The following is a 27,473-nucleotide window of genomic DNA, read 5'->3' on the forward strand; positions in this document are numbered from 1 at the left end:
AAGCCCCCTGAATCATTGTCGTGTAACAGGACCTAGCTTGCGACTTCATAGAATGGAAAAGCATGTTCACGTGTTATTTCTCTCTGCTTATCTCCGGATCGGTGTACCTTAAGAAGTTGCGGCAGTTGCCCGGCTAGCTCAGTCGGTAGAGCATGAGACTCTTAATCTCAGGGTCGTGGGTTCGAGCCCCACGTTGGGCGTATGCTCCTTATATAAGCTTTCCTTCTTCATCGAGGTATGGGAGACTCTTACTTCTTGAGTAAAAACCCATTTCCTTCTGTGAATTCTGCTGTCACTTTGTGCAATTCTGTAATTTGAAGTGCTTGTACAATTTAGACAATGTCTTTGCATTGTGTTATAGCAAAAAGGCCTATTATGGGCTTATTGTTTTTCTTTTTCTTTTTTTGATGCACACTGACAGATTTTTCAATACGGTGAACGTGGCAGTGATGATGAGAACCCTTCTTTACTGCTAGACATAAACTCACATTGCCACATAAACTCACATTGCCGTATCGCAATATGTGTGTGTTCAGCGTATTTTCAGACTGGTAAATTTGAATCAAAGCTTGTTGGGCTTTTTAAGTGCTTTATAAATAAAGTCGTATTGTACTGTATTTTACGCTGAGCTTTAAGCAGGCTGCTAGTGCTAGACTAGCAAGCGGAGGCTAGCAAAAAAAGTAGGAGTAAAGGAGAGCCTCTTATTCTGTCACGCTTAGGAGATTAATTTAGACATTATATCCTAAATTGTCATCCCTTCTTGGAGGTTATCTGTGATATTTCATTATAAATTAAGTCATTTTAAAAAGTAATGAGTGCATATGTGTTTTCAAAGCTTGAGTTACTGTTATACACGGAACATTTAGCAGGCTGCTAGCTTAGACACCTAAGGATAGCAAACAAAGTGAATGGCAATGGAAATTCATTGTGAATATTCCCTGGTTCATAAAGAAATAAACAATAAGACCCTACCTATTTTGAACATAAATGCAGAGTGGATATATGGCTTAAAATTTTTTTAAACAAATTTATCTGGCAGACACCAAAACAGAAGTGGAGCACAGTAAGGTGAAGCTGTGTTGTTTTCGTAGCTCAGAAATGACAAGTTTTCTCTTTAGGACGAAAACTTTGGAGTTTCATGACCCACCCAAAGCGGCCTTGTCCACGGACATTTCTGAATCATTCGCTAGTATGAAAACAAACTTTATTGGTGAGATAGAAAGCAAGCTCAGCTTCTGACAATGGTGGTGATTCGGCAGCAGGTCATGTGAATCCTTTGTCCGGTTGTCATGCTCATATGGATCAATCCCACAGATCCTAGAGATTTTCTCGAGATAACAAACCTTGAGCGCAGGGACTAGCTTGTCTGGGTACAGTCCATCGCTCTTCCCTTTAATACGGTCCATTTTTCAAGCACTTTGCATATCTATCCCTCCGAGCGCAGCATTCAAATCAGAAACGTAAACAAAAGCCGTTTCCCCGCAAAGTGGAGACGGCATCCCACAATGCATTGCAAAATCGGGTGCCCTTTCAAGCCCCCTGAATCATTGTCGTGTAACAGGACCTAGCTTGCGACTTCATAGAATGGAAAAGCATGTTCACGTGTTATTTCTCTCTGCTTATCTCCGGATCGGTGTACCTTAAGAAGTTGCGGCAGTTGCCCGGCTAGCTCAGTCGGTAGAGCATGAGACTCTTAATCTCAGGGTCGTGGGTTCGAGCCCCACGTTGGGCGTATGCTCCTTATATAAGCTTTCATTCTTCATCAAGGTATGGGAGACTCTTACTTCTTGAGTAAAAACCCATTTCCTTCTGTAATTCTGCTGTCACTTTGTGCAATTCTGTAATTTGAAGTGCTTGTACAATTTAGACAATGTCTTTGCATTGTGTTATAGCAAAAAGCCTATTATGGGCTTATTGTTTTTCTTTTTCTTTTTTTGATGCACACTGACAGATTTTTCAATACGGTGAACGTGGCGTGATGATGAGAACCCTTCTTTACTGCTAGACATAAACTCACATTGCCACATAAACTCACATTGCCGTATCGCAATATGTGTGTGTTCAGCGTATTTTCAGACTGGTAAATTTGAATCAAAGCTTGTTGGGCTTTTTAAGTGCTTTATAAATAAAGTCGTATTGTACTGTATTTTACGCTGAGCTTTAAGCAGGCTGCTAGTGCTAGACTAGCAAGCGGAGGCTAGCAAAAAAAGTAGGAGTAAAGGAGAGCCTCTTATTCTGTCACGCTTAGGAGATTAATTTAGACATTATATCCTAAATTGTCATCCCTTCTTGGAGGTTATCTGTGATATTTCATTATAAATTAAGTCATTTTAAAAAGTAATGAGTGCATATGTGTTTTCAAAGCTTGAGTTACTGTTATACACGGAACATTTAGCAGGCTGCTAGCTTAGACACCTAAGGATAGCAAACAAAGTGAATGGCAATGGAAATTCATTGTGAATATTCCCTGGTTCATAAAGAAATAAACAATAAGACCCTACCTATTTTGAACATAAATGCAGAGTGGATATATGGCTTAAAATTTTTTTAAACAAATTTATCTGGCAGACACCAAAACAGAAGTGGAGCACAGTAAGGTGAAGCTGTGTTGTTTTCGTAGCTCAGAAATGACAAGTTTTCTCTTTAGGACGAAAACTTTGGAGTTTCATGACCCACCCAAAGCGGCCTTGTCCACGGACATTTCTGAATCATTCGCTAGTATGAAAACAAACTTTATTGGTGAGATAGAAAGCAAGCTCAGCTTCTGACAATGGTGGTGATTCGGCAGCAGGTCATGTGAATCCTTTGTCCGGTTGTCATGCTCATATGGATCAATCCCACAGATCCTAGAGATTTTCTCGAGATAACAAACCTTGAGCGCAGGGACTAGCTTGTCTGGGTACAGTCCATCGCTCTTCCCTTTAATACGGTCCATTTTTCAAGCACTTTGCATATCTATCCCTCCGAGCGCAGCATTCAAATCAGAAACGTAAACAAAAGCCGTTTCCCCGCAAAGTGGAGACGGCATCCCACAATGCATTGCAAAATCGGGTGCCCTTTCAAGCCCCCTGAATCATTGTCGTGTAACAGGACCTAGCTTGCGACTTCATAGAATGGAAAAGCATGTTCACGTGTTATTTCTCTCTGCTTATCTCCGGATCGGTGTACCTTAAGAAGTTGCGGCAGTTGCCCGGCTAGCTCAGTCGGTAGAGCATGAGACTCTTAATCTCAGGGTCGTGGGTTCGAGCCCCACGTTGGGCGTATGCTCCTTATATAAGCTTTCATTCTTCATCAAGGTATGGGAGACTCTTACTTCTTGAGTAAAAACCCATTTCCTTCTGTAATTCTGCTGTCACTTTGTGCAATTCTGTAATTTGAAGTGCTTGTACAATTTAGACAATGTCTTTGCATTGTGTTATAGCAAAAAGCCTATTATGGGCTTATTGTTTTTCTTTTTCTTTTTTTGATGCACACTGACAGATTTTTCAATACGGTGAACGTGGCGTGATGATGAGAACCCTTCTTTACTGCTAGACATAAACTCACATTGCCACATAAACTCACATTGCCGTATCGCAATATGTGTGTGTTCAGCGTATTTTCAGACTGGTAAATTTGAATCAAAGCTTGTTGGGCTTTTTAAGTGCTTTATAAATAAAGTCGTATTGTACTGTATTTTACGCTGAGCTTTAAGCAGGCTGCTAGTGCTAGACTAGCAAGCGGAGGCTAGCAAAAAAAGTAGGAGTAAAGGAGAGCCTCTTATTCTGTCACGCTTAGGAGATTAATTTAGACATTATATCCTAAATTGTCATCCCTTCTTGGAGGTTATCTGTGATATTTCATTATAAATTAAGTCATTTTAAAAAGTAATGAGTGCATATGTGTTTTCAAAGCTTGAGTTACTGTTATACACGGAACATTTAGCAGGCTGCTAGCTTAGACACCTAAGGATAGCAAACAAAGTGAATGGCAATGGAAATTCATTGTGAATATTCCCTGGTTCATAAAGAAATAAACAATAAGACCCTACCTATTTTGAACATAAATGCAGAGTGGATATATGGCTTAAAATTTTTTTAAACAAATTTATCTGGCAGACACCAAAACAGAAGTGGAGCACAGTAAGGTGAAGCTGTGTTGTTTTCGTAGCTCAGAAATGACAAGTTTTCTCTTTAGGACGAAAACTTTGGAGTTTCATGACCCACCCAAAGCGGCCTTGTCCACGGACATTTCTGAATCATTCGCTAGTATGAAAACAAACTTTATTGGTGAGATAGAAAGCAAGCTCAGCTTCTGACAATGGTGGTGATTCGGCAGCAGGTCATGTGAATCCTTTGTCCGGTTGTCATGCTCATATGGATCAATCCCACAGATCCTAGAGATTTTCTCGAGATAACAAACCTTGAGCGCAGGGACTAGCTTGTCTGGGTACAGTCCATCGCTCTTCCCTTTAATACGGTCCATTTTTCAAGCACTTTGCATATCTATCCCTCCGAGCGCAGCATTCAAATCAGAAACGTAAACAAAAGCCGTTTCCCCGCAAAGTGGAGACGGCATCCCACAATGCATTGCAAAATCGGGTGCCCTTTCAAGCCCCCTGAATCATTGTCGTGTAACAGGACCTAGCTTGCGACTTCATAGAATGGAAAAGCATGTTCACGTGTTATTTCTCTCTGCTTATCTCCGGATCGGTGTACCTTAAGAAGTTGCGGCAGTTGCCCGGCTAGCTCAGTCGGTAGAGCATGAGACTCTTAATCTCAGGGTCGTGGGTTCGAGCCCCACGTTGGGCGTATGCTCCTTATATAAGCTTTCATTCTTCATCAAGGTATGGGAGACTCTTACTTCTTGAGTAAAAACCCATTTCCTTCTGTAATTCTGCTGTCACTTTGTGCAATTCTGTAATTTGAAGTGCTTGTACAATTTAGACAATGTCTTTGCATTGTGTTATAGCAAAAAGCCTATTATGGGCTTATTGTTTTTCTTTTTCTTTTTTTGATGCACACTGACAGATTTTTCAATACGGTGAACGTGGCGTGATGATGAGAACCCTTCTTTACTGCTAGACATAAACTCACATTGCCACATAAACTCACATTGCCGTATCGCAATATGTGTGTGTTCAGCGTATTTTCAGACTGGTAAATTTGAATCAAAGCTTGTTGGGCTTTTTAAGTGCTTTATAAATAAAGTCGTATTGTACTGTATTTTACGCTGAGCTTTAAGCAGGCTGCTAGTGCTAGACTAGCAAGCGGAGGCTAGCAAAAGAAAGTAGGAGTAAAGGAGAGCCTCTTATTCTGTCACGCTTAGGAGATTAATTTAGACATTATATCCTAAATTGTCATCCCTTCTTGGAGGTTATCTGTGATATTTCATTATAAATTAAGTCATTTTAAAAAGTAATGAGTGCATATGTGTTTTCAAAGCTTGAGTTACTGTTATACACGGAACATTTAGCAGGCTGCTAGCTTAGACACCTAAGGATAGCAAACAAAGTGAATGGCAATGGCAATTCATTGTGAATATTCCCTGGTTCATAAAGAAATAAACAATAAGACCCTACCTATTTTGAACATAAATGCAGAGTGGATATATGGCTTAAAATTATTTTAAACAAATTTATCTGGCAGACACCAAAACAGAAGTGGAGCACAGTAAGGTGAAGCTGTGTTGTTTTCGTAGCTCAGAAATGACAAGTTTTCTCTTTAGGACGAAAACTTTGGAGTTTCATGACCCACCCAAAGCGGCCTTGTCCACGGACATTTCTGAATCATTCGCTAGTATGAAAACAAACTTTATTGGTGAGATAGAAAGCAAGCTCAGCTTCTGACAATGGTGGTGATTCGGCAGCAGGTCATGTGAATCCTTTGTCCGGTTGTCATGCTCATATGGATCAATCCCACAGATCCTAGAGATTTTCTCGAGATAACAAACCTTGAGCGCAGGGACTAGCTTGTCTTGGTACAGTCCATCGCTCTTCCCTTTAATACGGTCCATTTTTCAAGCACTTTGCATATCTATCCCTCCGAGCGCAGCATTCAAATCAGAAACGTAAACAAAAGCCGTTTCCCCGCAAAGTGGAGACGGCATCCCACAATGCATTGCAAAATCGGGTGCCCTTTCAAGCCCCCTGAATCATTGTCGTGTAACAGGACCTAGCTTGCGACTTCATAGAATGGAAAAGCATGTTCACGTGTTATTTCTCTCTGCTTATCTCCGGATCGGTGTACCTTAAGAAGTTGCGGCAGTTGCCCGGCTAGCTCAGTCGGTAGAGCATGAGACTCTTAATCTCAGGGTCGTGGGTTCGAGCCCCACGTTGGGCGTATGCTCCTGATATATGCTTTCATTCTTCATCAAGGTATGGGAGACTCTTACTTCTTGAGTAAAAACCCATTTCCTTCTGTAATTCTGCTGTCACTTTGTGCAATTCTGTAATTTGAAGTGCTTGTACAATTTAGACAATGTCTTTGCATTGTGTTATAGCAAAAAGCCTATTATGGGCTTATTGTTTTTCTTTTTCTTTTTTTGATGCACACTGACAGATTTTTCAATACGGTGAACGTGGCGTGATGATGAGAACCCTTCTTTACTGCTAGACATAAACTCACATTGCCACATAAACTCACATTGCCGTATCGCAATATGTGTGTGTTCAGCGTATTTTCAGACTGGTAAATTTGAATCAAAGCTTGTTGGGCTTTTTAAGTGCTTTATAAATAAAGTCGTATTGTACTGTATTTTACGCTGAGCTTTAAGCAGGCTGCTAGTGCTAGACTAGCAAGCAGAGGCTAGCAAAAGAAAGTAGGAGTAAAGGAGAGCCTCTTATTCTGTCACGCTTAGGAGATTAATTTAGACATTATATCCTAAATTGTCATCCCTTCTTGGAGGTTATCTGTGATATTTCATTATAAATTAAGTCATTTTAAAAAGTAATGAGTGCATATGTGTTTTCAAAGCTTGAGTTACTGTTATACACGGAACATTTAGCAGGCTGCTAGCTTAGACACCTAAGGATAGCAAACAAAGTGAATGGCAATGGCAATTCATTGTGAATATTCCCTGGTTCATAAAGAAATAAACAATAAGACCCTACCAATTTTGAACATAAATGCAGAGTGGATATATGGCTTAAAATTTTTTTAAACAAATTTATCTGGCAGACACCAAAACAGAAGTGGAGCACAGTAAGGTGAAGCTGTGTTGTTTTCGTAGCTCAGAAATGACAAGTTTTCTCTTTAGGACGAAAACTTTGGAGTTTCATGACCCACCCAAAGCGGCCTTGTCCACGGACATTTCTGAATCATTCGCTAGTATGAAAACAAACTTTATTGGTGAGATAGAAAGCAAGCTCAGCTTCTGACAATGGTGGTGATTCGGCAGCAGGTCATGTGAATCCTTTGTCCGGTTATCATGCTCATATGGATCAATCCCACAGATCCTAGAGATTTTCTCGAGATAACAAACCTTGAGCGCAGGGACTAGCTTGTCTGCGTACAGTCCATCGCTCTTCCCTTTAATACGGTCCATTTTTCAAGCACTTTGCATATCTATCCCTCCGAGCGCAGCATTCAAATCAGAAACGTAAACAAAAGCCGTTTCCCCGCAAAGTGGAGACGGCATCCCACAATGCATTGCAAAATCGGGTGCCCTTTCAAGCCCCCTGAATCATTGTCGTATAACAGGACCTAGCTTGCGACTTCATAGAATGGAAAAGCATGTTCGCGTGTATTTCTCTCTGCTTATCTCCGGATCGGTGTACCTTAAGAAGTTGCGGCAGTTTCCCGGCTAGCTCAGTCGGTAGAGCATGAGACTCTTAATCTCAGGGTCGTGGGTTCGAGCCCCACGTTGGGCGTATGCTCCTGATATATGCTTTCATTCTTCATCAAGGTATGGGAGACTCTTACTTCTTGAGTAAAAACCCATTTCCTTCTGTAATTCTGCTGTCACTTTGTGCAATTCTGTAATTTGAAGTGCTTGTACAATTTAGACAATGTCTTTGCATTGTGTTATAGCAAAAAGCCTATTATGGGCTTATTGTTTTTCTTTTTCTTTTTTTGATGCACACTGACAGATTTTTCAATACGGTGAACGTGGCGTGATGATGAGAACCCTTCTTTACTGCTAGACATAAACTCACATTGCCACATAAACTCACATTGCCGTATCGCAATATGTGTGTGTTCAGCGTATTTTCAGACTGGTAAATTTGAATCAAAGCTTGTTGGGCTTTTTAAGTGCTTTATAAATAAAGTCGTATTGTACTGTATTTTACGCTGAGCTTTAAGCAGGCTGCTAGTGCTAGACTAGCAAGCGGAGGCTAGCAAAAAAAGTAGGAGTAAAGGAGAGCCTCTTATTCTGTCACGCTTAGGAGATTAATTTAGACATTATATCCTAAATTGTCATCCCTTCTTGGAGGTTATCTGTGATATTTCATTATAAATTAAGTCATTTTAAAAAGTAATGAGTGCATATGTGTTTTCAAAGCTTGAGTTACTGTTATACACGGAACATTTAGCAGGCTGCTAGCTTAGACACCTAAGGATAGCAAACAAAGTGAATGGCAATGGCAATTCATTGTGAATATTCCCTGGTTCATAAAGAAATAAACAATAAGACCCTACCAATTTTGAACATAAATGCAGAGTGGATATATGGCTTAAAATTTTTTTAAACAAATTTATCTGGCAGACACCAAAACAGAAGTGGAGCACAGTAAGGTGAAGCTGTGTTGTTTTCGTAGCTCAGAAATGACAAGTTTTCTCTTTAGGACGAAAACTTTGGAGTTTCATGACCCACCCAAAGCGGCCTTGTCCACGGACATTTCTGAATCATTCGCTAGTATGAAAACAAACTTTATTGGTGAGATAGAAAGCAAGCTCAGCTTCTGACAATGGTGGTGATTCGGCAGCAGGTCATGTGAATCCTTTGTCCGGTTATCATGCTCATATGGATCAATCCCACAGATCCTAGAGATTTTCTCGAGATAACAAACCTTGAGCGCAGGGACTAGCTTGTCTGCGTACAGTCCATCGCTCTTCCCTTTAATACGGTCCATTTTTCAAGCACTATGCATATCTATCCCTCCGAGCGCAGCATTCAAATCAGAAACGTAAACAAAAGCCGTTTCCCCGCAAAGTGGAGACGGCATCCCACAATGCATTGCAAAATCGGGTGCCCTTTCAAGCCCCCTGAATCATTGTCGTGTAACAGGACCTAGCTTGCGACTTCATAGAATGGAAAAGCATGTTCACGTGTTATTTCTCTCTGCTTATCTCCGGATCGGTGTACCTTAAGAAGTTGCGGCAGTTGCCCGGCTAGCTCAGTCGGTAGAGCATGAGACTCTTAATCTCAGGGTCGTGGGTTCGAGCCCCACGTTGGGCGTATGCTCCTGATATATGCTTTCATTCTTCATCAAGGTATGGGAGACTCTTACTTCTTGAGTAAAAACCCATTTCCTTCTGTAATTCTGCTGTCACTTTGTGCAATTCTGTAATTTGAAGTGCTTGTACAATTTAGACAATGTCTTTGCATTGTGTTATAGCAAAAAGCCTATTATGGGCTTATTGTTTTTCTTTTTCTTTTTTTGATGCACACTGACAGATTTTTCAATACGGTGAACGTGGCGTGATGATGAGAACCCTTCTTTACTGCTAGACATAAACTCACATTGCCACATAAACTCACATTGCCGTATCGCAATATGTGTGTGTTCAGCGTATTTTCAGACTGGTAAATTTGAATCAAAGCTTGTTGGGCTTTTTAAGTGCTTTATAAATAAAGTCGTATTGTACTGTATTTTACGCTGAGCTTTAAGCAGGCTGCTAGTGCTAGACTAGCAAGCAGAGGCTAGCAAAAGAAAGTAGGAGTAAAGGAGAGCCTCTTATTCTGTCACGCTTAGGAGATTAATTTAGACATTATATCCTAAATTGTCATCCCTTCTTGGAGGTTATCTGTGATATTTCATTATAAATTAAGTCATTTTAAAAAGTAATGAGTGCATATGTGTTTTCAAAGCTTGAGTTACTGTTATACACGGAACATTTAGCAGGCTGCTAGCTTAGACACCTAAGGATAGCAAACAAAGTGAATGGCAATGGCAATTCATTGTGAATATTCCCTGGTTCATAAAGAAATAAACAATAAGACCCTACCAATTTTGAACATAAATGCAGAGTGGATATATGGCTTAAAATTTTTTTAAACAAATTTATCTGGCAGACACCAAAACAGAAGTGGAGCACAGTAAGGTGAAGCTGTGTTGTTTTCGTAGCTCAGAAATGACAAGTTTTCTCTTTAGGACGAAAACTTTGGAGTTTCATGACCCACCCAAAGCGGCCTTGTCCACGGACATTTCTGAATCATTCGCTAGTATGAAAACAAACTTTATTGGTGAGATAGAAAGCAAGCTCAGCTTCTGACAATGGTGGTGATTCGGCAGCAGGTCATGTGAATCCTTTGTCCGGTTATCATGCTCATATGGATCAATCCCACAGATCTTAGAGATTTTCTCGAGATAACAAACCTTGAGCGCAGGGACTAGCTTGTCTGCGTACAGTCCATCGCTCTTCCCTTTAATACGGTCCATTTTTCAAGCACTTTGCATATCTATCCCTCCGAGCGCAGCATTCAAATCAGAAACGTAAACAAAAGCCGTTTCCCCGCAAAGTGGAGACGGCATCCCACAATGCATTGCAAAATCGGGTGCCCTTTCAAGCCCCCTGAATCATTGTCGTGTAACAGGACCTAGCTTGCGACTTCATAGAATGGAAAAGCATGTTCACGTGTTATTTCTCTCTGCTTATCTCCGGATCGGTGTACCTTAAGAAGTTGCGGCAGTTGCCCGGCTAGCTCAGTCGGTAGAGCATGAGACTCTTAATCTCAGGGTCGTGGGTTCGAGCCCCACGTTGGGCGTATGCTCCTTATATAATGCTTATCATTCTTCATCAAGGTATGGGAGACTCTTACTTCTTGAGTAAAAACCCATTTCCTTCTGTAATTCTGCTGTCACTTTGTGCAATTCTGTAATTTGAAGTGCTTGTACAATTTAGACAATGTCTTTGCATTGTGTTATAGCAAAAAGCCTATTATGGGCTTATTGTTTTTCTTTTTCTTTTTTTGATGCACACTGACAGATTTTTCAATACGGTGAACGTGGCGTGATGATGAGAACCCTTCTTTACTGCTAGACATAAACTCACATTGCCACATAAACTCACATTGCCGTATCGCAATATGTGTGTGTTCAGCGTATTTTCAGACTGGTAAATTTGAATCAAAGCTTGTTGGGCTTTTTAAGTGCTTTATAAATAAAGTCGTATTGTACTGTATTTTACGCTGAGCTTTAAGCAGGCTGCTAGTGCTAGACTAGCAAGCAGAGGCTAGCAAAAGAAAGTAGGAGTAAAGGAGAGCCTCTTATTCTGTCACGCTTAGGAGATTAATTTAGACATTATATCCTAAATTGTCATCCCTTCTTGGAGGTTATCTGTGATATTTCATTATAAATTAAGTCATTTTAAAAAGTAATGAGTGCATATGTGTTTTCAAAGCTTGAGTTACTGTTATACACGGAACATTTAGCAGGCTGCTAGCTTAGACACCTAAGGATAGCAAACAAAGTGAATGGCAATGGCAATTCATTGTGAATATTCCCTGGTTCATAAAGAAATAAACAATAAGACCCTACCAATTTTGAACATAAATGCAGAGTGGATATATGGCTTAAAATTTTTTTAAACAAATTTATCTGGCAGACACCAAAACAGAAGTGGAGCACAGTAAGGTGAAGCTGTGTTGTTTTCGTAGCTCAGAAATGACAAGTTTTCTCTTTAGGACGAAAACTTTGGAGTTTCATGACCCACCCAAAGCGGCCTTGTCCACGGACATTTCTGAATCATTCGCTAGTATGAAAACAAACTTTATTGGTGAGATAGAAAGCAAGCTCAGCTTCTGACAATGGTGGTGATTCGGCAGCAGGTCATGTGAATCCTTTGTCCGGTTATCATGCTCATATGGATCAATCCCACAGATCCTAGAGATTTTCTCGAGATAACAAACCTTGAGCGCAGGGACTAGCTTGTCTGCGTACAGTCCATCGCTCTTCCCTTTAATACGGTCCATTTTTCAAGCACTATGCATATCTATCCCTCCGAGCGCAGCATTCAAATCAGAAACGTAAACAAAAGCCGTTTCCCCGCAAAGTGGAGACGGCATCCCACAATGCATTGCAAAATCGGGTGCCCTTTCAAGCCCCCTGAATCATTGTCGTGTAACAGGACCTAGCTTGCGACTTCATAGAATGGAAAAGCATGTTCACGTGTTATTTCTCTCTGCTTATCTCCGGATCGGTGTACCTTAAGAAGTTGCGGCAGTTGCCCGGCTAGCTCAGTCGGTAGAGCATGAGACTCTTAATCTCAGGGTCGTGGGTTCGAGCCCCACGTTGGGCGTATGCTCCTTATATAAGCTTATCATTCTTCATCAAGGTATGGGAGACTCTTACTTCTTGAGTAAAAACCCATTTCCTTCTGTAATTCTGCTGTCACTTTGTGCAATTCTGTAATTTGAAGTGCTTGTACAATTTAGACAATGTCTTTGCATTGTGTTATAGCAAAAAGCCTATTATGGGCTTATTGTTTTTCTTTTTCTTTTTTTGATGCACACTGACAGATTTTTCAATACGGTGAACGTGGCGTGATGATGAGAACCCTTCTTTACTGCTAGACATAAACTCACATTGCCACATAAACTCACATTGCCGTATCGCAATATGTGTGTGTTCAGCGTATTTTCAGACTGGTAAATTTGAATCAAAGCTTGTTGGGCTTTTTAAGTGCTTTATAAATAAAGTCGTATTGTACTGTATTTTACGCTGAGCTTTAAGCAGGCTGCTAGTGCTAGACTAGCAAGCGGAGGCTAGCAAAAGAAAGTAGGAGTAAAGGAGAGCCTCTTATTCTGTCACGCTTAGGAGATTAATTTAGACATTATATCCTAAATTGTCATCCCTTCTTGGAGGTTATCTGTGATATTTCATTATAAATTAAGTCATTTTAAAAAGTAATGAGTGCATATGTGTTTTCAAAGCTTGAGTTACTGTTATACACGGAACATTTAGCAGGCTGCTAGCTTAGACACCTAAGGATAGCAAACAAAGTGAATGGCAATGGCAATTCATTGTGAATATTCCCTGGTTCATAAAGAAATAAACAATAAGACCCTACCAATTTTGAACATAAATGCAGAGTGGATATATGGCTTAAAATTTTTTTAAACAAATTTATCTGGCAGACACCAAAACAGAAGTGGAGCACAGTAAGGTGAAGCTGTGTTGTTTTCGTAGCTCAGAAATGACAAGTTTTCTCTTTAGGACGAAAACTTTGGAGTTTCATGACCCACCCAAAGCGGCCTTGTCCACGGACATTTCTGAATCATTCGCTAGTATGAAAACAAACTTTATTGGTGAGATAGAAAGCAAGCTCAGCTTCTGACAATGGTGGTGATTCGGCAGCAGGTCATGTGAATCCTTTGTCCGGTTATCATGCTCATATGGATCAATCCCACAGATCTTAGAGATTTTCTCGAGATAACAAACCTTGAGCGCAGGGACTAGCTTGTCTGCGTACAGTCCATCGCTCTTCCCTTTAATACGGTCCATTTTTCAAGCACTTTGCATATCTATCCCTCCGAGCGCAGCATTCAAATCAGAAACGTAAACAAAAGCCGTTTCCCCGCAAAGTGGAGACGGCATCCCACAATGCATTGCAAAATCGGGTGCCCTTTCAAGCCCCCTGAATCATTGTCGTGTAACAGGACCTAGCTTGCGACTTCATAGAATGGAAAAGCATGTTCACGTGTTATTTCTCTCTGCTTATCTCCGGATCGGTGTACCTTAAGAAGTTGCGGCAGTTGCCCGGCTAGCTCAGTCGGTAGAGCATGAGACTCTTAATCTCAGGGTCGTGGGTTCGAGCCCCACGTTGGGCGTATGCTCCTGATATATGCTTTCATTCTTCATCAAGGTATGGGAGACTCTTACTTCTTGAGTAAAAACCCATTTCCTTCTGTAATTCTGCTGTCACTTTGTGCAATTCTGTAATTTGAAGTGCTTGTACAATTTAGACAATGTCTTTGCATTGTGTTATAGCAAAAAGCCTATTATGGGCTTATTGTTTTTCTTTTTCTTTTTTTGATGCACACTGACAGATTTTTCAATACGGTGAACGTGGCGTGATGATGAGAACCCTTCTTTACTGCTAGACATAAACTCACATTGCCACATAAACTCACATTGCCGTATCGCAATATGTGTGTGTTCAGCGTATTTTCAGACTGGTAAATTTGAATCAAAGCTTGTTGGGCTTTTTAAGTGCTTTATAAATAAAGTCGTATTGTACTGTATTTTACGCTGAGCTTTAAGCAGGCTGCTAGTGCTAGACTAGCAAGCAGGAGGCTAGCAAAAGAAAGTAGGAGTAAAGGAGAGCCTCTTATTCTGTCACGCTTAGGAGATTAATTTAGACATTATATCCTAAATTGTCATCCCTTCTTGGAGGTTATCTGTGATATTTCATTATAAATTAAGTCATTTTAAAAAGTAATGAGTGCATATGTGTTTTCAAAGCTTGAGTTACTGTTATACACGGAACATTTAGCAGGCTGCTAGCTTAGACACCTAAGGATAGCAAACAAAGTGAATGGCAATGGCAATTCATTGTGAATATTCCCTGGTTCATAAAGAAATAAACAATAAGACCCTACCAATTTTGAACATAAATGCAGAGTGGATATATGGCTTAAAATTTTTTTAAACAAATTTATCTGGCAGACACCAAAACAGAAGTGGAGCACAGTAAGGTGAAGCTGTGTTGTTTTCGTAGCTCAGAAATGACAAGTTTTCTCTTTAGGACGAAAACTTTGGAGTTTCATGACCCACCCAAAGCGGCCTTGTCCACGGACATTTCTGAATCATTCGCTAGTATGAAAACAAACTTTATTGGTGAGATAGAAAGCAAGCTCAGCTTCTGACAATGGTGGTGATTCGGCAGCAGGTCATGTGAATCCTTTGTCCGGTTATCATGCTCATATGGATCAATCCCACAGATCTTAGAGATTTTCTCGAGATAACAAACCTTGAGCGCAGGGACTAGCTTGTCTGCGTACAGTCCATCGCTCTTCCCTTTAATACGGTCCATTTTTCAAGCACTATGCATATCTATCCCTCCGAGCGCAGCATTCAAATCAGAAACGTAAACAAAAGCCGTTTCCCCGCAAAGTGGAGACGGCATCCCACAATGCATTGCAAAATCGGGTGCCCTTTCAAGCCCCCTGAATCATTGTCGTGTAACAGGACCTAGCTTGCGACTTCATAGAATGGAAAAGCATGTTCACGTGTTATTTCTCTCTGCTTATCTCCGGATCGGTGTACCTTAAGAAGTTGCGGCAGTTGCCCGGCTAGCTCAGTCGGTAGAGCATGAGACTCTTAATCTCAGGGTCGTGGGTTCGAGCCCCACGTTGGGCGTATGCTCCTGATATATGCTTTCATTCTTCATCAAGGTATGGGAGACTCTTACTTCTTGAGTAAAAACCCATTTCCTTCTGTAATTCTGCTGTCACTTTGTGCAATTCTGTAATTTGAAGTGCTTGTACAATTTAGACAATGTCTTTGCATTGTGTTATAGCAAAAAGCCTATTATGGGCTTATTGTTTTTCTTTTTCTTTTTTTGATGCACACTGACAGATTTTTCAATACGGTGAACGTGGCGTGATGATGAGAACCCTTCTTTACTGCTAGACATAAACTCACATTGCCACATAAACTCACATTGCCGTATCGCAATATGTGTGTGTTCAGCGTATTTTCAGACTGGTAAATTTGAATCAAAGCTTGTTGGGCTTTTTAAGTGCTTTATAAATAAAGTCGTATTGTACTGTATTTTACGCTGAGCTTTAAGCAGGCTGCTAGTGCTAGACTAGCAAGCGGAGGCTAAGCAAAAAAAGTAGGAGTAAAGGAGAGCCTCTTATTCTGTCACGCTTAGGAGATTAATTTAGACATTATATCCTAAATTGTCATCCCTTCTTGGAGGTTATCTGTGATATTTCATTATAAATTAAGTCATTTTAAAAAGTAATGAGTGCATATGTGTTTTCAAAGCTTGAGTTACTGTTATACACGGAACATTTAGCAGGCTGCTAGCTTAGACACCTAAGGATAGCAAACAAAGTGAATGGCAATGGCAATTCATTGTGAATATTCCCTGGTTCATAAAGAAATAAACAATAAGACCCTACCAATTTTGAACATAAATGCAGAGTGGATATATGGCTTAAAATTTTTTTAAACAAATTTATCTGGCAGACACCAAAACAGAAGTGGAGCACAGTAAGGTGAAGCTGTGTTGTTTTCGTAGCTCAGAAATGACAAGTTTTCTCTTTAGGACGAAAACTTTGGAGTTTCATGACCCACCCAAAGCGGCCTTGTCCACGGACATTTCTGAATCATTCGCTAGTATGAAAACAAACTTTATTGGTGAGATAGAAAGCAAGCTCAGCTTCTGACAATGGTGGTGATTCGGCAGCAGGTCATGTGAATCCTTTGTCCGGTTATCATGCTCATATGGATCAATCCCACAGATCTTAGAGATTTTCTCGAGATAACAAACCTTGAGCGCAGGGACTAGCTTGTCTGCGTACAGTCCATCGCTCTTCCCTTTAATACGGTCCATTTTTCAAGCACTTTGCATATCTATCCCTCCGAGCGCAGCATTCAAATCAGAAACGTAAACAAAAGCCGTTTCCCCGCAAAGTGGAGACGGCATCCCACAATGCATTGCAAAATCGGGTGCCCTTTCAAGCCCCCTGAATCATTGTCGTGTAACAGGACCTAGCTTGCGACTTCATAGAATGGAAAAGCATGTTCACGTGTTATTTCTCTCTGCTTATCTCCGGATCGGTGTACCTTAAGAAGTTGCGGCAGTTGCCCGGCTAGCTCAGTCGGTAGAGCATGAGACTCTTAATCTCAGGGTCGTGGGTTCGAGCCCCACGTTGGGCGTATGCTCCTGATATATGCTTTCATTCTTCATCAAGGTATGGGAGACTCTTACTTCTTGAGTAAAAACCCATTTCCTTCTGTAATTCTGCTGTCACTTTGTGCAATTCTGTAATTTGAAGTGCTTGTACAATTTAGACAATGTCTTTGCATTGTGTTATAGCAAAAAGCCTATTATGGGCTTATTGTTTTTCTTTTTCTTTTTTTGATGCACACTGACAGATTTTTCAATACGGTGAACGTGGCGTGATGATGAGAACCCTTCTTTACTGCTAGACATAAACTCACATTGCCACATAAACTCACATTGCCGTATCGCAATATGTGTGTGTTCAGCGTATTTTCAGACTGGTAAATTTGAATCAAAGCTTGTTGGGCTTTTTAAGTGCTTTATAAATAAAGTCGTATTGTACTGTATTTTACGCTGAGCTTTAAGCAGGCTGCTAGTGCTAGACTAGCAAGCGGAGGCTAGCAAAAAAAGTAGGAGTAAAGGAGAGCCTCTTATTCTGTCACGCTTAGGAGATTAATTTAGACATTATATCCTAAATTGTCATCCCTTCTTGGAGGTTATCTGTGATATTTCATTATAAATTAAGTCATTTTAAAAAGTAATGAGTGCATATGTGTTTTCAAAGCTTGAGTTACTGTTATACACGGAACATTTAGCAGGCTGCTAGCTTAGACACCTAAGGATAGCAAACAAAGTGAATGGCAATGGCAATTCATTGTGAATATTCCCTGGTTCATAAAGAAATAAACAATAAGACCCTACCAATTTTGAACATAAATGCAGAGTGGATATATGGCTTAAAATTTTTTTAAACAAATTTATCTGGCAGACACCAAAACAGAAGTGGAGCACAGTAAGGTGAAGCTGTGTTGTTTTCGTAGCTCAGAAATGACAAGTTTTCTCTTTAGGACGAAAACTTTGGAGTTTCATGACCCACCCAAAGCGGCCTTGTCCACGGACATTTCTGAATCATTCGCTAGTATGAAAACAAACTTTATTGGTGAGATAGAAAGCAAGCTCAGCTTCTGACAATGGTGGTGATTCGGCAGCAGGTCATGTGAATCCTTTGTCCGGTTATCATGCTCATATGGATCAATCCCACAGATCCTTAGAGATTTTCTCGAGATAACAAACCTTGAGCGCAGGGACTAGCTTGTCTGCGTACAGTCCATCGCTCTTCCCTTTAATACGGTCCATTTTTCAAGCACTATGCATATCTATCCCTCCGAGCGCAGCATTCAAATCAGAAACGTAAACAAAAGCCGTTTCCCCGCAAAGTGGAGACGGCATCCCACAATGCATTGCAAAATCGGGTGCCCTTTCAAGCCCCCTGAATCATTGTCGTGTAACAGGACCTAGCTTGCGACTTCATAGAATGGAAAAGCATGTTCACGTGTTATTTCTCTCTGCTTATCTCCGGATCGGTGTACCTTAAGAAGTTGCGGCAGTTGCCCGGCTAGCTCAGTCGGTAGAGCATGAGACTCTTAATCTCAGGGTCGTGGGTTCGAGCCCCACGTTGGGCGTATGCTCCTGATATATGCTTTCATTCTTCATCAAGGTATGGGAGACTCTTACTTCTTGAGTAAAAACCCATTTCCTTCTGTAATTCTGCTGTCACTTTGTGCAATTCTGTAATTTGAAGTGCTTGTACAATTTAGACAATGTCTTTGCATTGTGTTATAGCAAAAAGCCTATTATGGGCTTATTGTTTTTCTTTTTCTTTTTTTGATGCACACTGACAGATTTTTCAATACGGTGAACGTGGCGTGATGATGAGAACCCTTCTTTACTGCTAGACATAAACTCACATTGCCACATAAACTCACATTGCCGTATCGCAATATGTGTGTGTTCAGCGTATTTTCAGACTGGTAAATTTGAATCAAAGCTTGTTGGGCTTTTTAAGTGCTTTATAAATAAAGTCGTATTGTACTGTATTTTACGCTGAGCTTTAAGCAGGCTGCTAGTGCTAGACTAGCAAGCGGAGGCTAGCAAAAGAAAGTAGGAGTAAAGGAGAGCCTCTTATTCTGTCACGCTTAGGAGATTAATTTAGACATTATATCCTAAATTGTCATCCCTTCTTGGAGGTTATCTGTGATATTTCATTATAAATTAAGTCATTTTAAAAAGTAATGAGTGCATATGTGTTTTCAAAGCTTGAGTTACTGTTATACACGGAACATTTAGCAGGCTGCTAGCTTAGACACCTAAGGATAGCAAACAAAGTGAATGGCAATGGCAATTCATTGTGAATATTCCCTGGTTCATAAAGAAATAAACAATAAGACCCTACCAATTTTGAACATAAATGCAGAGTGGATATATGGCTTAAAATTTTTTTAAACAAATTTATCTGGCAGACACCAAAACAGAAGTGGAGCACAGTAAGGTGAAGCTGTGTTGTTTTCGTAGCTCAGAAATGACAAGTTTTCTCTTTAGGACGAAAACTTTGGAGTTTCATGACCCACCCAAAGCGGCCTTGTCCACGGACATTTCTGAATCATTCGCTAGTATGAAAACAAACTTTATTGGTGAGATAGAAAGCAAGCTCAGCTTCTGACAATGGTGGTGATTCGGCAGCAGGTCATGTGAATCCTTTGTCCGGTTATCATGCTCATATGGATCAATCCCACAGATCTTAGAGATTTTCTCGAGATAACAAACCTTGAGCGCAGGGACTAGCTTGTCTGCGTACAGTCCATCGCTCTTCCCTTTAATACGGTCCATTTTTCAAGCACTTTGCATATCTATCCCTCCGAGCGCAGCATTCAAATCAGAAACGTAAACAAAAGCCGTTTCCCCGCAAAGTGGAGACGGCATCCCACAATGCATTGCAAAATCGGGTGCCCTTTCAAGCCCCCTGAATCATTGTCGTGTAACAGGACCTAGCTTGCGACTTCATAGAATGGAAAAGCATGTTCACGTGTTATTTCTCTCTGCTTATCTCCGGATCGGTGTACCTTAAGAAGTTGCGGCAGTTGCCCGGCTAGCTCAGTCGGTAGAGCATGAGACTCTTAATCTCAGGGTCGTGGGTTCGAGCCCCACGTTGGGCGTATGCTCCTGATATATGCTTTCATTCTTCATCAAGGTATGGGAGACTCTTACTTCTTGAGTAAAAACCCATTTCCTTCTGTAATTCTGCTGTCACTTTGTGCAATTCTGTAATTTGAAGTGCTTGTACAATTTAGACAATGTCTTTGCATTGTGTTATAGCAAAAAGCCTATTATGGGCTTATTGTTTTTCTTTTTCTTTTTTTGATGCACACTGACAGATTTTTCAATACGGTGAACGTGGCGTGATGATGAGAACCCTTCTTTACTGCTAGACATAAACTCACATTGCCACATAAACTCACATTGCCGTATCGCAATATGTGTGTGTTCAGCGTATTTTCAGACTGGTAAATTTGAATCAAAGCTTGTTGGGCTTTTTAAGTGCTTTATAAATAAAGTCGTATTGTACTGTATTTTACGCTGAGCTTTAAGCAGGCTGCTAGTGCTAGACTAGCAAGCGGAGGCTAACAAAAAAAGTAGGAGTAAAGGAGAGCCTCTTATTCTGTCACGCTTAGGAGATTAATTTAGACATTATATCCTAAATTGTCATCCCTTCTTGGAGGTTATCTGTGATATTTCATTATAAATTAAGTCATTTTAAAAAGTAATGAGTGCATATGTGTTTTCAAAGCTTGAGTTACTGTTATACACGGAACATTTAGCAGGCTGCTAGCTTAGACACCTAAGGATAGCAAACAAAGTGAATGGCAATGGCAATTCATTGTGAATATTCCCTGGTTCATAAAGAAATAAACAATAAGACCCTACCAATTTTGAACATAAATGCAGAGTGGATATATGGCTTAAAATTTTTTTAAACAAATTTATCTGGCAGACACCAAAACAGAAGTGGAGCACAGTAAGGTGAAGCTGTGTTGTTTTCGTAGCTCAGAAATGACAAGTTTTCTCTTTAGGACGAAAACTTTGGAGTTTCATGACCCACCCAAAGCGGCCTTGTCCACGGACATTTCTGAATCATTCGCTAGTATGAAAACAAACTTTATTGGTGAGATAGAAAGCAAGCTCAGCTTCTGACAATGGTGGTAATTCGGCAGCAGGTCGTGTGAATCCTTTGGACAGTTATCATGCTCATATGGATCAATCCCACAGATCCTAGAGATTTTCTCGAGATAACAAACCTTGAGCGCAGGGACTAGCTTGTCTGCGTACAGTCCATCGCTCTTCCCTTTAATACGGTCCATTTTTCAAGCACTATGCATATCTATCCCTCCGAGCGCAGCATTCAAATCAGAAACGTAAACAAAAGCCGTTTCCCCGCAAAGTGGAGACGGCATCCCACAATGCATTGCAAAATCGGGTGCCCTTTCAAGCCCCCTGAATCATTGTCGTGTAACAGGACCTAGCTTGCGACTTCATAGAATGGAAAAGCATGTTCACGTGTTATTTCTCTCTGCTTATCTCCGGATCGGTGTACCTTAAGAAGTTGCGGCATTTGCCCGGCTAGCTCAGTCGGTAGAGCATGAGACTCTTAATCTCAGGGTCGTGGGTTCGAGCCCCACGTTGGGCGTATGCTCCTGATATATGCTTTCATTCTTCATCAAGGTATGGGAGACTCTTACTTCTTGAGTAAAAACCCATTTCCTTCTGTGACTCTGCTGTCACTTTGTGTAATTTAAAGTGCTTGTACAAGTTAGACAATGTCTTTGCATTGTGCTATAGCAAAAAGGCTATTACGGGCTTATTGTTTTTCTTTCTCTTTTTTGATGCACACTGACAGATTTTTCAATACAGTGAAAGTGGCATGATGATGAGAACCCTTCTTTACTGCTAGACATAAACTCACATTGCCACATAAACTCACATTGCCGTATCGCAATATGTGTGTGTTCAGGGTATTTTCAGACTGGTAAATTTGAATCAAAGCTTGTTGGGCTTTTTAAGTGCTTTATAAATAAAGTCGTATTGTACTGTATTTTACGCTGAGCTTTAAGCAGGCTGCTAGTGCTAGACTAGCAAGCGGAGGCTAGCAAAAAAAGTAGGAGTAAAGGAGAGCCTCTTATTCTGTCACGCTTAGGAGATTAATTTAGACATTATATCCTAAATTGTCATCCCTTCTTGGAGGTTATCTGTGATATTTCATTATAAATTTAGTCATTTTAAAAAGTAATAAGTGCATATGTGTTTTCAAAGCTTGAGTTACTGTTATACACGGAACATTTAGCAGGCTGCTAGCTTAGACACCTAAGGATAGCAAACAAAGTTAATGGCAATGCAAATTCATTGTGAATATTCCCTGGTTCATAAAGAAATAAACAATAAGACCCTGCCAATTTTGAACATAAATGCAGAGTGGATATATGGCTTAAAATTTTTTTAAACAAATTTATCTGGCAGACACCAAAACAGAAGTGGAGCACAGTAAGGTGAAGCTGTGTTGTTTTCGTACCTCAGAAATGACAAGTTTTCTCTTTAGGACGAAAAATTTGGAGTTTCATGACCCACCCAAAGCGGCCTTGTCCACGGACATTTCTGAATCATTCGCTAGTATGAAAACAAACTTTATTTGTGAGATAGAAAGCAAGCTCAGCTTCTGACAATAGTGGTGATTCGGCAGCAGGTCATGTGAATCCTTTGTCAAGTTATCATGCTCATATGGATCAATCCCACAGATCCTAGAGATTTTCTCGAGATAACAAACCTTGAGCGCAGGGACTAGCTTGTCTGGGTACAGTCCATCGCTCTTCCCTTTAATACGGTCCATTTTTCAAGCACTTTGCATATCTATCCCTCCGAGCGCAGCATTCAAATCAGAAACGTAAACAAAAGCCGTTTCCCCGCAAAGTGGAGACGGCATCCCACAATGCATTGCAAAATCGGGTGCCCTTTCAAGCCCCCTGAATCATTGTCGTGTAACAGGACCTAGCTTGCGACTTTATAGAATGGAAAAGCATGTTCACGTGTTATTTCTCTCTGCTTATCTCCGGATCGGTGTACCTTAAAAAGTTGCGGCAGTTGCCCGGCTAGCTCAGTCGGTAGAGCATGAGACTCTTAATCTCAGGGTCGTGGGTTCGAGCCCCACGTTGGGCGTATGCTCCTTATATAAGCTTTCGTTCTTCATCAAGGTATGGGAGACTCTTACTTCTTGAGTAAAAACCCATTTCCTTCTGTGACTCTGCTGTCACTTTGTGTAATTTAAAGTGCTTGTACAAGTTAGACAATGTCTTTGCATTGTGCTATAGCAAAAAGGCTATTACGGGCTTATTGTTTTTCTTTCTCTTTTTTGATGCACACTGACAGATTTTTCAATACAGTGAAAGTGGCATGATGATGAGAACCCTTCTTTACTGCTAGACATAAACTCACATTGCCACATAAACTCACATTGCCGTATCGCAATATGTGTGTGTTCAGGGTATTTTCAGACTGGTAAATTTGAATCAAAGCTTGTTGGGCTTTTTAAGTGCTTTATAAATAAAGTCGTATTGTACTGTATTTTACGCTGAGCTTTAAGCAGGCTGCTAGTGCTAGACTAGCAAGCGGAGGCTAGCAAAAAAAGTAGGAGTAAAGGAGAGCCTCTTATTCTGTCACGCTTAGGAGATTAATTTAGACATTATATCCTAAATTGTCATCCCTTCTTGGAGGTTATCTGTGATATTTCATTATAAATTAAGTCATTTTAAAAAGTAATAAGTGCATATGTGTTTTCAAAGCTTGAGTTACTGTTATACACGGAACATTTAGCAGGCTGCTAGCTTAGACACCTAAGGATAGCAAACAAAGTTAATGGCAATGGAAATTCATTGTGAATATTCCCTGGTTCATAAAGAAATAAACAATAAGACCCTGCCAATTTTGAACATAAATGCAGAGTGGATATATGGCTTAAAATTTTTTTAAACAAATTTATCTGGCAGACACCAAAACAGAAGTGGAGCACAGTAAGGTGAAGCTGTGTTGTTTTCGTAGCTCAGAAATGACAAGTTTTCTCTTTAGGACGAAAAATTTGGAGTTTCATGACCCACCCAAAGCGGCCTTGTCCACGGACATTTCTGAATCATTCGCTAGTATGAAAACAAACTTTATTGGTGAGATAGAAAGCAAGCTCAGCTTCTGACAATGGTGGTGATTCGGCAGCAGGTCATGTGAATCCTTTGTCCAGTTATCATGTTCATATGGATCAATCCCACAGATCCTAGAGATTTTCTCGAGATAACAAACCTTGAGCGCAGGGACTAGCTTGTCTGGGTACAGTCCATCGCTCTTCCCTTTAATACGGTCCATTTTTCAAGCACTTTGCATATCTATCCCTCCGAGCGCAGCATTCAAATCAGAAACGTAAACAAAAGCCGTTTCCCCGCAAAGTGGAGACGGCATCCCACAATGCATTGCAAAATCGGGTGCCCTTTCAAGCCCCCTGAATCATTGTCGTGTAACAGGACCTAGCTTGCGACTTCATAGAATGGAAAAGCATGTTCACGTGTTATTTCTCACTGCTTATCTCCGGATCGGTGTACCTTAAGACATTGCGGCAGTTGCCCGGCTAGCTCAGTCGGTAGAGCATGAGACTCTTAATCTCAGGGTCGTGGGTTCGAGCCCCACGTTGGGCGTATGCTCCTTATGTAAGCTTTCGTTCTTCATCGAGGTATGGGAGACTCTTACTTCTTGAGTTAAAAACCCATTTCCTTCTGTGATTCTGCTGTCACTTTGTGCATTCTGTAATTTGAAGTGCTTGTACAATTTAGACAATGTCTTTGCATTGTGTTATAGCAAAAAGGCTATTACGGGCTTATTGTTTTTCTTTCTTTTTTTTTGATGCACACTGACAGATTTTTCAATACGGTGAAAGTGGCATGATGATGAGAACCCTTCTTTACTGCTAGACATAAACTCACATTGCCACATAAACTCACATTGCCGTATCGCAATATGTGTGTGTTCAGGGTATTTTCAGACTGGTAAATTTGAATCAAAGCTTGTTGGGCTTTTTAAGTGCTTTATAAATAAAGTCGTATTGTACTGTATTTTACGCTGAGCTTTAAGCAGGCTGCTAGTGCTAGACTAGCAAGCGGAGGCTAGCAAAAGAAAGTAGGAGTAAAGGAGAAGCCTCTTATTGCTGTCACTCTTAGGAGATTAATTAAGACATTATATCCTAAATTGTCATCCCTTCTTGGAGGTTATCTGTGATATTTCATTATAAATTAAGTCATTTTAAAAAAGTAATAAGTGGCATATGTGTTTTCAAAGCTTGAGTTACTGTTATACACGGAACATTTAGCAGGCTGCTAGCTAGACACCTAAGGATAGCAAACAAAGTGAATGGCAAGGGAAATTCATTGTGAATATTCCCTGGTTCATAAAGAATAAAACAATAAGACCCTACCTATTTTGAACATACATGCCGAGTGGAATATATGGCTTTAAAATTATTTTAAAACAATTTATCTGGCAGACACCAAAACAGAAGTGGAGCACAGTAAGGTGAAGCTGTGTTGTTTTCGTAGCTCAGAAATGACAAGTTTTCTCTTTAGGACGAAAACTTTGGAGTTTCATGACCCACCCAAAGCGGCCTTGTCCACGGACATTTCTGAATCATTCGCTAGTATGAAAACAAACTTTATTGGTGAGATAGAAAGCAAGCTCAGCTTCTGACAATGGTGGTGATTCGGCAGCAGGTCATGTGAATCCTTTGTCCGGTTGTCATGCTCATATGGATCAATCCCACAGATCCTAGAGATTTTCTCGAGATAACAAACCTTGAGCGCAGGGACTAGCTTGTCTGGGTACAGTCCATCGCTCTTCCCTTAATACGGTCCATTTTTCAAGCACTTGCATATCTATCCCTCCGAGCGCAGCATTCAAATCAGAAACGTAAACAAAAGCCGTTTTCCCCGCAAAGTGGAGACGGCATCCCACAATGCATTGCAAAATCGGGGTGCCCTTTCAAGCCCCCTGAATCATTGTCGTGTAACAGGACCTAGCTTGCGACTTCATAGAATGGAAAAGCATGTTCACGTGTTATTTCTCCTGCTTATCTCCGGATCGGTGTACCTTAAGAATTGCGGCAGTTGCCCGGCTAGCTCAGTCGGTAGAGCATGAGACTCTTAATCTCAGGGTCGTGGGTTCGAGCCCCACGTTGGGCGTATGCTCCTTATATAAGCTTTCATTCTTCATCGAGGTATGGGAGACTCTTACTTCTTGAGTAAAAACCCATTTCCTTCTGTGATTCTGCTGTCACTTTGTGCAATTCTGTAATTTGAAGTGCTTGTACAATTTAGACAATGTCTTTGCATTGTGTTATAGCAAAAAGGCTATTACGGGCTTATTGTTTTCTTTCTTTTTTTGATGCACACTGACAGATTTTCAATACGGTGAACGTGGCATGATGATGAGAACCCTTCTTTACTGCTAGACATAAACTCACATTGCCACATAAACTCACATTGCCGTATCGCAATATGTGTGTGTTCAGGGTATTTCAGACTGGTAAATTTGAATCAAAGCTTGTTGGGCTTTTTAAGTGCTTTATAAATAAAGTCGTATTGTACTGTATTTTACGCTGAGCTTTAAGCAGGCTGCTAGTGCTAGACTAGCAAGCGGAGGCTAGCAAAAAAAGTAGGAGTAAAGGAGAGCCTCTTATTCTGTCACGCTTAGGAGATTAATTTAGACATTATATCCTAAATTGTCATCCCTTCTTGGAGGTTATCTGTGATATTTCATTATAAATTAAGTCATTTTAAAAGTAATAAGATATGTGTTTTCAAAGCTTCAGTTACTGTTATACACGGAACATTTAGCAGGCTGCTAGCTTAGACACCTAAGGATAGCAAACAAAGTGAATGGCAATGGAAATTCATGTGAATATTCCCTGGTTCATAAAGAAATAAACAATAAGACCCTACTATTTTGAACATAAATGCCGATTGATATCGCTCCGCCTAGCTTCACTCACATCCATCTGGGACATCTCCCATAGAGAGTGATTTCTCCAACCAATTTTATTGTCTAGCCAATCAGGACACAGGGCTGGAGTTTCATAGATGTGACGTAGTGGAGAAGCGACCGTGACGTGAGACAGACAGCAATGGCGGCTCGCATTGAGGAAGCAAGCGTTAACATCGATGCTGCTATTTCTTCCGTCTTGTCCAATCTACCTAATATTGTTTAATTAAAAGAACATCAAAGAACGGCTCTGAAGGCTTTTGTTGGTGGAAACGATGTTTTCGCCCTTCTCCCAACCAGATTTGGCAAGTTTTGTTTTCCGGGGCGCGTCCGCAGCGGAGCGGTTAGCGTGAACCATATTAGGAGGCCTTTAATCCTCGGCGCGGTCGGCCTGGGATCGACTCTGACTGCCGCCTGTCTTCCCCCCTCTTCCTGTCAGCTCACTGTCAATAAAACGCGTGCCACTAGAGCCGCAAACAC

General features: G+C 40.7%; 17 non-coding genes across 17 annotated transcripts; all 17 read left to right on the forward strand.

Moving 5' to 3' along the window:
- Positions 1–127: 127 nt before the first annotated feature.
- Positions 128–200, forward strand: trnak-cuu. Its single transcript has one exon. It is a non-coding gene; the product is annotated as a tRNA-Lys (tRNA).
- Positions 201–1,659: 1,459 nt separating this feature from the next.
- On the forward strand, positions 1,660–1,732 carry trnak-cuu. The gene has a single exon. It is a non-coding gene; the product is annotated as a tRNA-Lys (tRNA).
- Positions 1,733–3,188: 1,456 nt separating this feature from the next.
- trnak-cuu lies at positions 3,189–3,261 on the forward strand. Its single transcript has one exon. It is a non-coding gene; the product is annotated as a tRNA-Lys (tRNA).
- A 1,456-nt stretch (positions 3,262–4,717) lies between these two features.
- Positions 4,718–4,790, forward strand: trnak-cuu. Its single transcript has one exon. It is a non-coding gene; the product is annotated as a tRNA-Lys (tRNA).
- A 1,457-nt stretch (positions 4,791–6,247) lies between these two features.
- Positions 6,248–6,320, forward strand: trnak-cuu. The gene has a single exon. It is a non-coding gene; the product is annotated as a tRNA-Lys (tRNA).
- A 2,985-nt stretch (positions 6,321–9,305) lies between these two features.
- On the forward strand, positions 9,306–9,378 carry trnak-cuu. Its single transcript has one exon. It is a non-coding gene; the product is annotated as a tRNA-Lys (tRNA).
- A 1,457-nt stretch (positions 9,379–10,835) lies between these two features.
- On the forward strand, positions 10,836–10,908 carry trnak-cuu. Its single transcript has one exon. It is a non-coding gene; the product is annotated as a tRNA-Lys (tRNA).
- A 1,459-nt stretch (positions 10,909–12,367) lies between these two features.
- On the forward strand, positions 12,368–12,440 carry trnak-cuu. Its single transcript has one exon. It is a non-coding gene; the product is annotated as a tRNA-Lys (tRNA).
- A 1,458-nt stretch (positions 12,441–13,898) lies between these two features.
- Positions 13,899–13,971, forward strand: trnak-cuu. Its single transcript has one exon. It is a non-coding gene; the product is annotated as a tRNA-Lys (tRNA).
- Positions 13,972–15,429: 1,458 nt separating this feature from the next.
- trnak-cuu lies at positions 15,430–15,502 on the forward strand. The gene has a single exon. It is a non-coding gene; the product is annotated as a tRNA-Lys (tRNA).
- A 1,457-nt stretch (positions 15,503–16,959) lies between these two features.
- Positions 16,960–17,032, forward strand: trnak-cuu. Its single transcript has one exon. It is a non-coding gene; the product is annotated as a tRNA-Lys (tRNA).
- A 1,457-nt stretch (positions 17,033–18,489) lies between these two features.
- On the forward strand, positions 18,490–18,562 carry trnak-cuu. The gene has a single exon. It is a non-coding gene; the product is annotated as a tRNA-Lys (tRNA).
- A 1,457-nt stretch (positions 18,563–20,019) lies between these two features.
- Positions 20,020–20,092, forward strand: trnak-cuu. Its single transcript has one exon. It is a non-coding gene; the product is annotated as a tRNA-Lys (tRNA).
- A 1,456-nt stretch (positions 20,093–21,548) lies between these two features.
- trnak-cuu lies at positions 21,549–21,621 on the forward strand. The gene has a single exon. It is a non-coding gene; the product is annotated as a tRNA-Lys (tRNA).
- Positions 21,622–23,068: 1,447 nt separating this feature from the next.
- On the forward strand, positions 23,069–23,141 carry trnak-cuu. Its single transcript has one exon. It is a non-coding gene; the product is annotated as a tRNA-Lys (tRNA).
- Positions 23,142–24,588: 1,447 nt separating this feature from the next.
- Positions 24,589–24,661, forward strand: trnak-cuu. The gene has a single exon. It is a non-coding gene; the product is annotated as a tRNA-Lys (tRNA).
- A 1,460-nt stretch (positions 24,662–26,121) lies between these two features.
- Positions 26,122–26,194, forward strand: trnak-cuu. The gene has a single exon. It is a non-coding gene; the product is annotated as a tRNA-Lys (tRNA).
- Positions 26,195–27,473: the final 1,279 nt, after the last annotated feature.

This window comes from Fundulus heteroclitus, unplaced genomic scaffold (genome assembly GCF_011125445.2).
Source record: "Fundulus heteroclitus isolate FHET01 unplaced genomic scaffold, MU-UCD_Fhet_4.1 scaffold_127, whole genome shotgun sequence".
NCBI classification, from domain to species: domain Eukaryota; kingdom Metazoa; phylum Chordata; class Actinopteri; order Cyprinodontiformes; family Fundulidae; genus Fundulus; species Fundulus heteroclitus.